The 14,154-nt window shown below is 34.3% G+C and overlaps 1 pseudogene; it reads right to left on the bottom strand.

Annotated features, from left to right (window-relative positions):
- LOC141552667 (vesicle-associated membrane protein 3 pseudogene) overlaps positions 1–12,187 on the bottom strand; it is a 156,679-nt pseudogene extending 144,492 nt beyond the window's left edge.
- Between the last annotated feature and the right edge of the window lie 1,967 nt (positions 12,188–14,154).

Raw genomic sequence — 14,154 nt, 5'->3', positions numbered from 1 at the left:
GCATAAAGTTGGGCAAAGTAACTCCTTATTATTTCTCTAATTTTCTCTTAATTGGTGGAAAGATCCCCCTTTTCATTTGTAAGACTAACAATTTGATTTTCCTCTTTCTTTTTTTCTGATCAGATTTACCAAAGGTTTATCTATTTTATTGGCTTTTTCATAAAACCAACTCCTGGTTTTATTTATTAATTCAATAGTTTTTTTACTTTCAATATTATTGATTTCTCCTTTTAATTTTTGTATTTCAAGTTTAATTTTTGGTTGGGGGTTTTTAATTTGGTCTTTTTCTAACTTTTTAAGTTGCAGGCCCAATTCATTAATATTCTCTTTATTTTCTTCAAATAAGCCTCTAAAGATATAAAATTTCCCCTTATTACCACTTTAGCTGCATCCCACAGATTTTGGTATGATGTCTCATTATTGTCATTATCTTGGGTGAAATTATTAATTGTTTCTATAATTTGCCGTTTCACCCAGTCATTCTTTAAGATGATATTATTCAGTTTCCAATTACTTTTTTGTCTATTTACCCCTAACTTCTTACTGAATGTAGCTTTTATTGCATTGTGATCTGAGAAGAAGGTATTCATTATTTCTGCCTTCCTACATTTAATTTTGAGATCTTTATGTCCTAATATATGGTCAATTTTTGTATAGGATCCATGAACTGCTGAGAAGAAAGTATATTCCTTTCTATTGCCATTCAGTTTTCTCCAAAGGTCTATCATACCTAGTTTTTCTAATGTTCTATTTACTTTTTTAATTTCTTTCTTATTTGTTTTGTGGTTTGATTTGTCTAAATCTGAGAGTGCAAGGTTGAGATCTCCCACTATTATAGTTTTACTGTCTATTTCTTCTTGCAACTCTTTTAACTTTTCCTTTAGAAAGTTAGATGCTATACCACTTGTTGCATATATGTTTAGTATTGATATGGCTTCATTATTTATGCTACCTTTCAGCAGGATATAGTTTCCTTCCTTATCTCTTTTAACTAGATCAGCTTCTGCTTTTGCTTGATCTGAGATAAGGATAGCTATCCCTGCTTTTTTGGCTTTACCTGAAGCATAATAGATTCTGCTCCAACCTTTTACCTTTACTCTATATGTATCTCTCTGCTTTAAGTGTGTTTCCTGTAAACAACATATTGTAGGGTTCTGATTTTTGATCCAGTCTGTTATCCATCTCCGTTTGATGGGAACGTTCATCCCATTCACATTTACAGTTAAAATGACTAATTCTGTATTTCCTGCCATCATATTATCCCCAGATTATGCTCTTTCCCTTAACCCCCCTGAACCCCTTCCCCAACACTTAATTTATAGACCCCCCTTGTGATGCACAGCCCTCCCTTTTTTTTTAGTATCCCTCCCCCCTCCCTCAACATCCCTTCCCTTATTCTCCTTTTCCTTTTCCCTTTTCCTCTCCCCCCTTTTAATGAGGTGAGAGAGAATTCTTTAAAAAACAAATATGACAATTATTTACTCTTTCAGCCTCTTCTGATGAAAGTAAGATTTACACAATGATTCTCCCCCTCTCTAAATTCCCTCAGATATGGTGTATTTTCTATGCCTCTTCCTGGGATGTAGTTTCCCTCTTTTTTATCACTCCCTCCCCTTTTTCTGATACTACCCCCATTCCGTTTACTACACCCCCTCCTTTTTTTTCTTTTATATCAGTAAAATCAAATTATCCATGTGTACTTTCTATATACCCACAACAGAGATATAGTTCTCAAGGGTTCTGTGTACCTTTTCCTGTTTCTCTTCAGTCTTGTGGATGTAGATCAAATTTTTTTTTAGGTCTGGTTTTTTTCTTAGAAATATATGGAATTCCTCTATTTCATTGAATGACCATCTTCTTCAATGGAAAAAGATGCTAAACTTAGCTGGGTAGTTTATTCTTGGTTGCAATCCTTGATCTTTTGCCTTTCAGAATATCAGGTTCCAGGCCCTTCTATCTTTTAATGTGGAGGCAGCCAGATCTTGTGTGACCCTTATTGTGGCACCTTGGTATTTAAATTGTTTTTTTCTAGCTGCTTGCAGGATTTTCTCCTTTGTGTAGTAATTCTGCAGCTTAGCCACAATATTCCGTGGTGTTCTTTTTTTAGGGTCTATTTCAGAAGGAGTTCGATGAATTCTTTCAACATCTACTTTCCCCTCTGTTTCTATTATCTCTGGACAGTTCTCTTTGATAATTTCCTGTAAAATAGAATCTAGGCTCTTTTTTTGGTCATAGATTTTGGGAAGTCCAATCATCCGCAGATTATCTCTCCTAGATCTATTTTCCAGGTCTATAGATTTTCCCAGTAAGTATTTGACGTTATTCTCCAGTTTTTAATTTTTTTTTGTTTGTTTAGTTTGACTGATTCTTGGGTTCTCAATGAATCATTCATTTCTATTTGTTCCATCCTGAATTTTAAGGAGTTATTTTCTTCATTCACAGTTTTTAGTTCTTATTGTAAATGCCCAATTTCGTTTTTAAATGAGTTATTTTGCTCTATTTAATTTTTTTCCATTTCCCTAATAATATATATAAACCTTCAATCTCTTTTTTAAAGCTTTTCATTTTCAAAACATATGCACAGATAATTTTTTTACATTGATCCTTGCATACCCTTGTATTTCAGACCTTCTCCTCCTTTCTCCTCCCCTCCCCTGGATGGCAAGCAATCCAATATATGTTATACATGTTAAAATATATGTTAAATTCAATATGTATAAACATATTTATATAATTTTCTTGTTGCACAAGAAAAATCAGATTGTAAAGGAAAGAAAATGAGTAAGAAAACAATATACAAGTGAACAACATGAAAAAGAGTGAGAATGTTATGTTATGATCCACACTCAGGTCCCATAGTACTCTTTCTGGGTGTAGATGACTCTCTTCATCACAAGATCATTGGAATTGGAATCTTTCATCTCATTGTTGGAAAGATTCATATTCATCACAATTGTTTTTCATAAAATATTGATGTTGCTGTGTACAGTGATTTCCTGGTTCTGCTCATTTCACTTCACATCAGTTTATTTAAGTTTCCCCAAGCCTCTCTAAATTCATCTACCTGCTCTTTTCTTATAGAACAATAATATTTCATAACATTTATATACCATAACTTTTTTGGCCATTCTCCAACTGATGGGCATCCACTCAGTTTCTAGTTTCTTGACACTACAAAAAGGGCTGCCACAAACATTTTTGCACATGTGGGTCCCTTTCCCTCTTTATGATCTCTTTGGGATACATGCCCAATAAAAGCACTGCTGGTTTAAAGGATATGCACAGTTTAATAACTTTTTGAGCATAGCTCCAAATTACTTTCCAGAATGGTTGGATCTTTTCACAGTGTCATCAAAGATGTATTAGAGTCCCATGTTTCCCATATCCCCTCCAACATTCATCATTATCTTTTCCTTACATCTAAGCCAATCTAGGAGGTATGTAGTGGTTCTCAGAATTGTCTTAAATTATATCTCTCTGATAAATAATGATTTTGAGCATCTTTCCATATGATTAGAAATTATTTTAATTTCTTCATCTGAAAATTGTCTGTTCATATCCTTTGACCATTTATCTATTAGAGAATGGCTTGAATTCTTATAAATTTGAGCCAATTCTCTATATATTTTAGAAATGAGGCCTTTTTCAGAACACTTAAATGTAAAAATGTTTTCCTAATTGTTTGCTTCCGTTCAGATCCTGTCTGCATTAATTTTGTTGAATAAAAATGTTTAACTTAATATAATCAAAATTCTCTATTTGGTATTAAATTTTGAGTTCCAGTTCTTTTTGGCACACAAATTCCTTCCTTCTCCACAGATCTTAGAAGTAACAAGCCTATGTTCTTCTAGTTTGCTTTTAATATCACTCTTTATGTCTAAATCATGAACCCATTTTGACCCTACCTTGGTATATAGTGTAGGTGTGGGTGGATGCCTAGTTTCTTCCATATTATTTTCCAATTTTCTAAGGAATTTTTGTCAAATAGTGAGTTTTTTTCCAAAAAGCTGGGGTCCTTGGGTTTTTCAAATACTAGATTGCTATAGTAATTGACTATTTTGTCATGTAATCCTAATATATTCCACTGATTTACTACTCTATTTCTTAGCCAGTACTAAATGGTTTCATATGTATTCTATCTCAATGAGTTTCCCAGATTATCATTCATTTTTTAAATGCATTTTCTTCTCAACCTTACCATCTCTTGCTCAATTTTAGGGTTAGATATGGTCCTACCCCTTTACAATAACTCTTTCCTAAAAATTTCCTTTTCATTTTAGTTATCTCTCCATCCAGAGAGATTGTTATCTTGTACATATTCTTTACCTGCTTATCTGCTAACATGTTTTCTCTTTCAAGTTGGTGCAAAAAACCTCTAAAGGAAGGGAATCTCACTTATTTATCTACTTATTTATTTATTTGCTTGTGCATCCCAGTAGTTAACTTGAATATTGTATTTTTGGTCTTTTCGTCGAATTGATTGAAATTCCTCTGTTTTGGTTTTTTTTTTTTTTTTTTGTTTTTCTTTTTTTTTGAAATTTCATGTCTTTTCCTGAAAGGTCATACTAAATCTTGCTGAGTAATTGATTCTTGATTGTATTCCAAGCTCCTTTGCTCCTTTGCCCTCCAGAATATGATATTTCAGGACCTCTGATCCTTTAATGTAGAAGCTGCTAAGTCCTAGGTAATCCTGATTGTAGCAACTCAATACTTGACTTTCTTCTGGCAACTTTGAATATTTTCTCCTTGACTTTATACTGCGGAATTTAACTACAACATTTCCTGGAATTTATTTCATAAGATCTCTTTCAGGAAGTGATTAATGGATTCTTTCAATGGCCATTTTGCCCCCTGAATCTAGGAGATCAAGGGAATTTTATTTGATACTTTCTTGAAAAATGCTATCCAGGAGCAATCTGGAATTATGCCCAAAAAGTTATCAAAAATGTGCATACTCTTTTATCCAGCAGTGCTACTACTGGGCTTATATCCCAAAGAAACACTAAAGAAGGGAAAGGGACCTCTATGTGCCAAAATATTTGTGGCAGCCCTTTTTGTAGTGGCTAGAAACTGGTAAATGAATCAATGTCCATCAATTGGAGAATGATTGAGTAAATTGTGGTATATGAAGGTTATGGAATATTATTGTTCTGTAAGAAATGACCAGCAGGATGAATTCAGAGAGGCTTGGAGAGACTTACATGAACTGATGCTAAATAAAATGAGCAGTACTAGGTGATCATTATACCCTTCAATAATGATATTATATGAGGATGTATTCTGATGGAAGTGGATATCTTCTACAAAGAGAAGATCTAATTCAGTTCCAATTGATCAATGATGGACAGAATCAGCTACACCCAGAAAACGAACACTGGGAAATGAATGTAAAACTGTTTGTACTTTTGTTTTTCTTCCCAGGATATTTTTACCTTATGAATCCAATTCTTGACCATTTCACCTCCTGAGAGTACTTACAAAACAGTGTTCATCCATACACTTATATGAGAAACTGGAGAGTGTGTAGATAATATCCCAGATACTAATACAGGTAGACAATGTGTGACTTGTCAAACAGGAGAAATAGTAGCATCAGGTTTTACTGATACAGCCTCCTAATAAGCAATATGATGATAGTCACTCAGATTCTGAATCGAAGCAACAAAATCCAGGAATATATTAGACAGTAGCTGTGACAGCTGACCAACCTATGCTCACTATCTATATAAATGGCATACCATTAGAAGGATTTGTAGACATAAGTGCTGATCGTATAGTCATTAGAGGTACCAACTGCTCAGTCACTGGCCAAAGATTAAGGCCGACACTTACATGTCTGGTGTAAGAGGATCAATAACAGCTGAAGTGATGGAATTTGAAGGTGAAACAGGAGTTTTTTTTTCCTTGTAAACTTGAAAAAATCCCCATCAATCTGCAGGGAAGAGACATTTTACAACAATTAGAATTAAATGAGTACTTTGGTTTTTTAGGCAGGGCTGCTGTTGAAGGCCTGCCAACACTTTCACCTGTTCCTGTCCAATGGAAAACTGATACACCAGTGTAGATTAAACAGTGGCCCTTAGCTAGTGATAAAATTCAGGCCTTATTAGATATAGTACAGGAGCAACTTGACCAAGGATTCTTACAACCTTCTCTAAGTCCTTGGAATTCCCCTGTATTTGTTCTAAGAAATAAATCTGGAAAATGGAGGATGTTGGCTGATTTAAGAAAAATAAATGAACAGATGGCACCTATGGAAACTCTTCAGCCTGGACTTCCATCTCCTACTCAATTGCCTAGAGAATGGCCTCTTCGGGTTATAGACATTAAGGATGGTTTCTATTCTATCCCATTAATGAAGGAGGATATGAAAAGATTTGCCTTTTCAGTGCCCAGCGTTAATTTCACTGAATCTTATAAAAGATATGGATAGACAGTTTTGACACAGGGAATGAAAAACAGCCATTCTATGTGTCAAATGTATGTTACTGCTGCTCTTGCTCCATTAAGAAAAGCCTTTCCAAAAGTAATGTTCTTACATTACATGGATGATATATTGGGATGAGCATCTGAGGAACAAATGTTAGAAGCATGTCCACAAAAGACCATAGAAATACTAAGGAACTACAAATTGCACATAATTCCAGAAAAAATTTCAAAGACATGCTCCTTTTCTAGATTTAGGATATGAAGTATACCCTAAGGTGCTTACAATAAAAAAAAACTTTCCTTAAGAAGAGAGAAACTAAACAACTTTTTTTTTTAATGTTTATTTTATTTTATAATTATAACATTTTTTGACAGTACATATGCATGGGTAATTTTTTACAACATTATCCCTTGCACTTACTTCTATTCAGATTTTTTCCCTTCCTCCCCCAACCCCCTCCCCCAGATGGCAAGCAGTCTTACATATGGTAAATATATTACAGTATATTCTAGATACAATATATGTGTGTAGAACCGAATTTTTTGTTGCACAGGAAGAATTGGATTCAGAAGGTAAAAATAACAGTTTACATTCATTTCCCAGTGTTCCTTTTCTGGATGTAGCTGGTTCTGTCAATCATTAATCAATTGGAATTGGATTAGCTCTTCTCTATGTTGAAGAAATCCACTTCCATCAGCATACATCCTCGTTCAGTATCATTGTTGAAGTGTATAATGATCTTCTGGTTCTGCTCGTTTCACTCAGCATCAGTTGATGTAAGTCTCTCCAAGCCTCTCTGTATTTCTCCTGTTGGTCATTTCTTACAGAACAATAATATTCCATAACATTCATATACCATAGTTTACCCAACCATTCTCCAATTGTTGGACATCCATTCATCTTCCAGCTTCTAGCCACTATGAAAAGGGCTGCCACAAACATTTTGGCACATACAGGTCCCTTTCCCTTCTTTAGTAGTTCCTTGGGGTATAAGCCCAGTAGGAGTATGGCTAGGTCAAAGGGTATGCAAATTTTGATAACTTTTTGGGCATAATTCCAGATTGCTTTCCAGAATGGTTGGATTCTTTCACAACTCCACCAACAATGCATCAGTGTCCCAGTTTTCCCACAGCCCCTCCAACATTCATCGTTATTTGTTCCTGTCATCTTAGCCAATCTGACAGGTGTGTAATGATATCTCAGAGTTGTCTTAATTTGCATTTCTCTGATCAATAGTGATTTGGAACACTCTTTCATATGAGTGGAAATAGGTTTAATTTCATCATCTGAAAATTGTCTGTTCATATCCTTTGACCATTTATCAATTGGAGAATGGCTTGATTTCTTATAAATTAAAGTCAATTCTCTGTATATTTTGGAGATGAGGCCTTTATCAGAACCTTTAATTGTAAAAATTTTTTCCCAATTTGTTACTTCCCTTCTAATCTTGTTTGCATTAGTTTTGTTTCTGCAGAAACTTTTTAATTTGGTGTAATCAAAATGTTCTATTTTGTGATCAATAATGGTCTCTAGTTCTCCCTTGGACACAAACTCCTCCCTCCTCCACAAGTCTGAGAGGTAAACCATCCCATGTTCCTCCAATTTATTTAGGATTTCATTCTTTATGCCTAAATCTTGGACCCATTTTGATCTAATCTTAGTATGTGGTGTTAAATGTGGATCCATGCCTAGTTTCTGCCATACTAATTTCCAGTTTTCCCAGCAATTTTTGTGGTAGACACTTTTTCAGGATTAACTTTTGCAATCCCAGCAGCAAAAGAGATAGCCCAAGTGGTCACTGAATTCCTTATACAATCATTTGCAATTTTGGGTGTGCCACAAGCAATGAAAATAGATACGGTACTTGCATATACTTCTAAACATCTGGCACACTTCTGTGCACAGTGTAAGATTTTACACACCACTGGTATATCTTTTACTCCTCAAGGACAGGCAATAGTAGAGAGGAGAAACAGAGACATTAAGATGCTACTTCAAAAACAAAAGAAAGGGGGAGACATAGGTAACCCTAGAGATCTTCTAAATCTAGCACTTTATACTATTAACTTCTTGATTTCTGACAAAGATACACTGTTTCTGGCCAACAGGTTTTATAACCCACCAGGAGGGCAGTGTTCAGTGCTAGCTATTCCACTCTCTTTAGATAATCTCCAAGTGATGTGGAGAGATGCCGAAAGTGGTGAATGGAAGAGACCAGATAGGTTAACTTCTTGGGAGAGGGGGTTTGCTAGTATCTCTACAGATGGAGAAGGAATCAGATGGGTGCCAACAAGGCATATTCGCCTTCTCCATCAGAGAGAGATGGAGCAGACTCTTGAAACAAAGGAGAAGACCCAAGAATCATTGGGTGGTTCTGTCACTGATTGTGCCCACCACTGAAAGAGCATTACAGTTATGGCACTTGACTCACAGACATCAAAAATTGTTGGACTTCAAATCTCTCATAAATCATTGGATTCTCTGAGACATGATAAGACTGTTGTAGGACTTGAAAACCCTCAGGAATCATTGGATTTTCTAAGAAATGACAAGACTGCTGCAAGACTTCAAAATATGCAGGGATCATTGGATTCCCTGATACATGAAGTAAGATAATAGATTGGTTTTGGACTATCTCTTGGCTGCTGAAGAAGTCATATGTGTGACTGTTGTTTACATATTCTCCTTCTAGGACTTCTAGAAATCTTTTACAATACCATGTTGATTAACATGGTTTGTTGTATCACTACTTACATGTAAAACTCATGTTTGTTAGAACACATTGAGGCTGCACTGAGTGTGGGGAGAGTCATCACTGCTAGCCTGTGCATTATTGTTATATGCTTATATTAAACCTCCCATGCTGATGGGTTTGTACATACCTATTTCTAGTAAGACCCTTCTGTCCAGAAACCCATTAACAATATCTGTTTGACTCCCTTCTTCCCTTTGGTGGTTTCACCTCCTTCCCTGAGAAGTCAAGGATGGTGTGACCACCTGTGTTCTAAAACAAAAGAAAGCAGAAGATGTAAAGGACTCTTAAAAGGTGTCCTTAAATCAGACAACCAAGCACTTAAGGCTAATTACCTATTGGACACTAACTCTATTAGCATATGTTTAGAAAAATGGTCCTTCTCACTATTCTGTGATGGCTTGATATTTTGGTGTATACAGATAATCCTAAAAGGGATTAGAGGTTGAAGTGAGACAAGCCAGACTCACATTGCAGGAGGACCAGGAGAAGGAGGTTGGTGGAGAGCTTATGGCATTTTTGTCCATCCCCTTCACTTCTCCCCTTAAAAACCAAGGAATTTTTCTTATCCTGACTTTGGCAGATTCTGAGGCCTCCAGGGAGCTAGCCCTGAACTTACTTCTGGATTTGGATAGGATTTTTCATTATAAGTCCTTCAAAGAAGGTCTGGATGATTGTACTAATGAGAAAAACAAACTCATTTACAGATATTCATCTCAGATCATTGTTATTACTTTGTATGCATTATATTTCATTTTGTTTACATAAGACTTTCCCAGTATTTTTTTTTCTGAGAGCTTCCTGCTCATTCTTTTCCAGGGAACAATGATATTTCATCAGAGAAACTTGCTTCAGTTTTTTTTTTTTTACAATTTCTATTGCTAATTATATTCCCCCCATTTATTCACTCTCTTATTCACCCTGTCCCTCCTTAAAAATGTATTGTTACTGACAAATCCCTCCCTCAATATGCCCTCTCTTTTATCTCCCTTTCTCCTCTTCACACATCCAATTTCCCTTCCTATTTTCCTGCAGGACAATATATATTTCTATATGCCTATTATGTATGTTATTTATTATTTGAGCCAATTCTGATGAGAGAAATGTTCACTTACTCACTCATTCTTTCTTCCCCTTATTCCCCTCCACTGTAAAACGTTTTTCTTGCCTTTTTTAAATGGCAGATAATTTGCACCATTCCACTTCTCCCTTTCCCTTTCTCCCAGTACATTTTTCTCTCACCCTTTAATTTTATCATTTAAATATATATATATATATATATATATATATATATATATATATATATATATATATATATATATATATATATATGTATATATATAATATATACATATATTAAATATATATATATATAATATATATATAAATATATAATGATATATATTTATAATCCCTCTGTCTATATACACTCATGACCTCTGTCTATAGATATTCCTAAGTGTCATAATAATGAGAACATTGTAATGAATTACAAGTATCCTCCTCCCGTGTTGGAACATAAACAGACAAATCTTATTAAGCCCCTTATTATATCACTTTCTTGATTACCTCCTTGTGCTTCTTCAGAATCCTGTATTTGAAAATCATATTTTCCATCAGCTCTGGTCTTTTCATCAAGAACACTTGAAAATCCTCTATTTAATTGAATAGCCACTTTTTCTTCTGCAGGATTACACTCAGTTTTGCTGGGTAGATGATTCTTGATTGCAATCCTAGTTCCATTGCTCCCCAGAATAGCATATTCCAAGCCCTCCACTTTTTAATGTACAAGTGACTAGATATTGTGTTATGCTACTGACTGTGGCTACAGTCTACTTGAATAGTTTCTTTCTGAATTCTTGCAATATTTTCTCTTTGCCCTTGGAGTTCTAGAATTTGGCTATAAATATTCTTGGGGGGGTAATTTTGGGATCTCTTTCAGGAGGTGACAGATGGCTTCTTTTAATTTCTACTTTACCCTCTTATTCTAGAATATCAGCACAGTTTTCCTTGATAATTTCATGAAAGATGATGTCCAGGCTATTTTTTTTATCATGGCTTTCAGATAAACCAATATTTTTTTTAAATTATCTTTCCTGGATCTATTTTTTCACATCAGTTATTTTGGCAATGTGCTATTTCACATATTTTTCCTGGTTTTTTCTATTTTTTTTCATTTTTTTTTTGCTTTTGCTTTATTGTATCTTGACTTCTCATAAAGTCATTAGTCAATTCTATTTTAATGAATTATTTCCCTCAGAAAACTTTTGTACCTCCTTTTCCAAATGATCAAATTTGGTTTTTAATGCACCCTTCTCTTCATTATCTTTTCATATTTCATTTTGTACTTCTCTCAATTCTTTCTTTCCCTAATGTTTCTTCTATCTCTATTATTTGATTTTCAAAGTCCTTTTGGAGCTCTTTCTTTGCCTAAGCCCAATTCTTATTTTTCTTGGAGGTTATAGATGTAGGAGCTTTGACTTTGTTATCATCTTCTTAGTGTGTATTTTGATATTCCTCATTGGCATGATTACTTTCAATTGTCAGAAACTTTTTTTTTTTTGCTGCTTATTTCCGTTACCTATTAGTTTGCTTTTTAACTATTTGTTAAAGGAGAGTTTTGTTTCCAGGGTAAAAGGTGCATTGTCCCAAGCTTTAGGGGGCTTGTCCAGCTGTTTTCATAATTCCTTCTAGGAATCTAACTATAATCACTCTTTTCTCCTCTGGAGCTCTTAGGTATGTTCCTGCCCCACAATATAGCTATAAAATCTACTGTGCTGGCCAAGACTGAGCCTCTGCTGATTCAGGATTCATTGGTTCTGCATACCAGATTCCCACCCCATTGCCACAGAACCTCTGCACTGAACTTCCAAGTACTTTCTGATGTCCCTGGGCTGAGAAGTCCAGACGCTTCTAGCATTGTGGCTGATAAGAGCTCCCTCCACACTTAAAGCTGGGGCCATGGCTTGAGCTGGAACCAGGGCATGCTTGCTCTGAGATTGCATGCTGGAGATCCATTCTGGTTCTACAGATCTTTTCTGCTAACTTCCCATCTCCTCTTTGGTGTCTCTTGGCTGAGAGATCTAGAAGCCACAAGGGCTGCTGCTGATTCAGAGATTAGACATTGGCTGGATTAGATCTGGCACTCCCACCCTAGTATCACAGGTCTTTTCTGAAGTTTCTAAGTTGCCATCTGCTGGAAAATGTTCTACTCTATCTTTTTGAGTGTTCTGATATTCTAAAATTTGTTTAGAGTGATTATTTAAAGGAATTTGGAACAGTTTGGGGCAGAAGTTGAGTGAGTTGCTGTCTTTCACCTCCACCAACTGTTTAAATCTAAATGACAGAAAGTTAATGTGGAAGAAGGGGCTATCCCTCCATAATATTTTTATAGGGACATACATATATACATTCATACTCACACATAAATATAAATAAATACAAATATATACATGTGTGCAGGTATGGACCATCTATCATATATATATATGCTTATGCATGTATACATCACATATTTGCAAATATATGTATTAATATATATGTACATATTAATTTTAAATATTTATCTATTCATCTAATCACAGTACATGGTGATAATTTTTACATTTGATTTGTTCTATCATAATAAGTATTTATTAAAATTGGGAAATAATGGGTGTTTATTTGTTGGTATCTTTATGTGTGCCTTTAAGTATGTATGTGTATATATATATATATATACATATATATGTATATGTGTATATATATGTGTGTGTATATATATGTATAGATAGATAGATATAGATATAGATATATATAGAGATATGTAGATATATAGATAGATATATTTATAGATGTATAGATATAGATGGAGCAATGGGTAGCATACTGGGGCTGCAAAACTTATATTCCTGAAGTCCAATCTTGTCTCAGACATTTACTATATAACCCTAGGCACTTAGTAGAAACTTTTCCTTAGTTTCATCATCTGTTAAATGAACTAGAAAAAGAAATAGTAAACCACTCCAGTATATTTGCCATGCATGCCCTGAATGGGGTCCAGAAAAGTCTGACCCAACTGAAATGACTGAACAAGAAAAATATACAAATTAATACTAAAGAAATTATAATTAAAAAGAGATCCTATTGCTCAATTTTAATTATCTGATAAATAGAATTTAAAATTACTATGTAGCTTATATGTGGATGAATGCTTCCTAAGTATCTTCTAAAGTGGTTGATAATTTATTTCTTAAGTAGACTAAACCTTACTGACTTGCTCTTAGAAAAATATTAGTATGTAGTGAAAAGACAAAAATTCATCTTCCTTATCTAAAAATGTTATGAATTGGGAATTAACAGTGATTTTTGCATTCTAGTTCATCAAAATAGTTTTTCCATTTCTAATCATTTGAATGAATCACTGTTAACCTTTATGACACTCTTATTCACAACCCTATCAATCAGCTGTGATTGCAGAATTGTTAGGAAGCTCGAATCAGCATTGTTTTTTTTTTCCCCTCATTACTTTTAATAGGTAGGTTAGTTTAAAAATAACTTCATGAATTTATTTTATTTAATTGTGCATATTTGTAAAGAAATGTTCCATTTGTATTTCTTTCTTCAGGTGCATAGGAACTAAGGGAGAGAGATTTATTCATGGAAATAAGTAATAGTTTGGTTATTTAGCCAATGATATTTACATGATATATAATCAATTTTTCCGTGTGAGATTAAGAATTATGCTTGTAGCAATAAGCACAACACATTTCATGTGACTCTTGTCATATACAAAGCCCTTTTTAAATCTTCCTTTTTAATATGTGTTACCTCCTTGATTCTTTGTCTCATTTATGTGGGAAGTTTCTCTATGGATGCAGACTGTAATCTACTAAAGCATTTTCATCCTATGTAATTCCATAAATTTCCCTACAAATTATCAACAATTAAATAATAACAATTACAAAAATTCCAGCACCAATTGATCAATCTA

This window comes from Sminthopsis crassicaudata, chromosome 2 (assembly GCF_048593235.1).
Source record: "Sminthopsis crassicaudata isolate SCR6 chromosome 2, ASM4859323v1, whole genome shotgun sequence".
NCBI classification, from domain to species: domain Eukaryota; kingdom Metazoa; phylum Chordata; class Mammalia; order Dasyuromorphia; family Dasyuridae; genus Sminthopsis; species Sminthopsis crassicaudata.
This window is presented reverse-complemented; position numbering and strand designations above follow the sequence as displayed.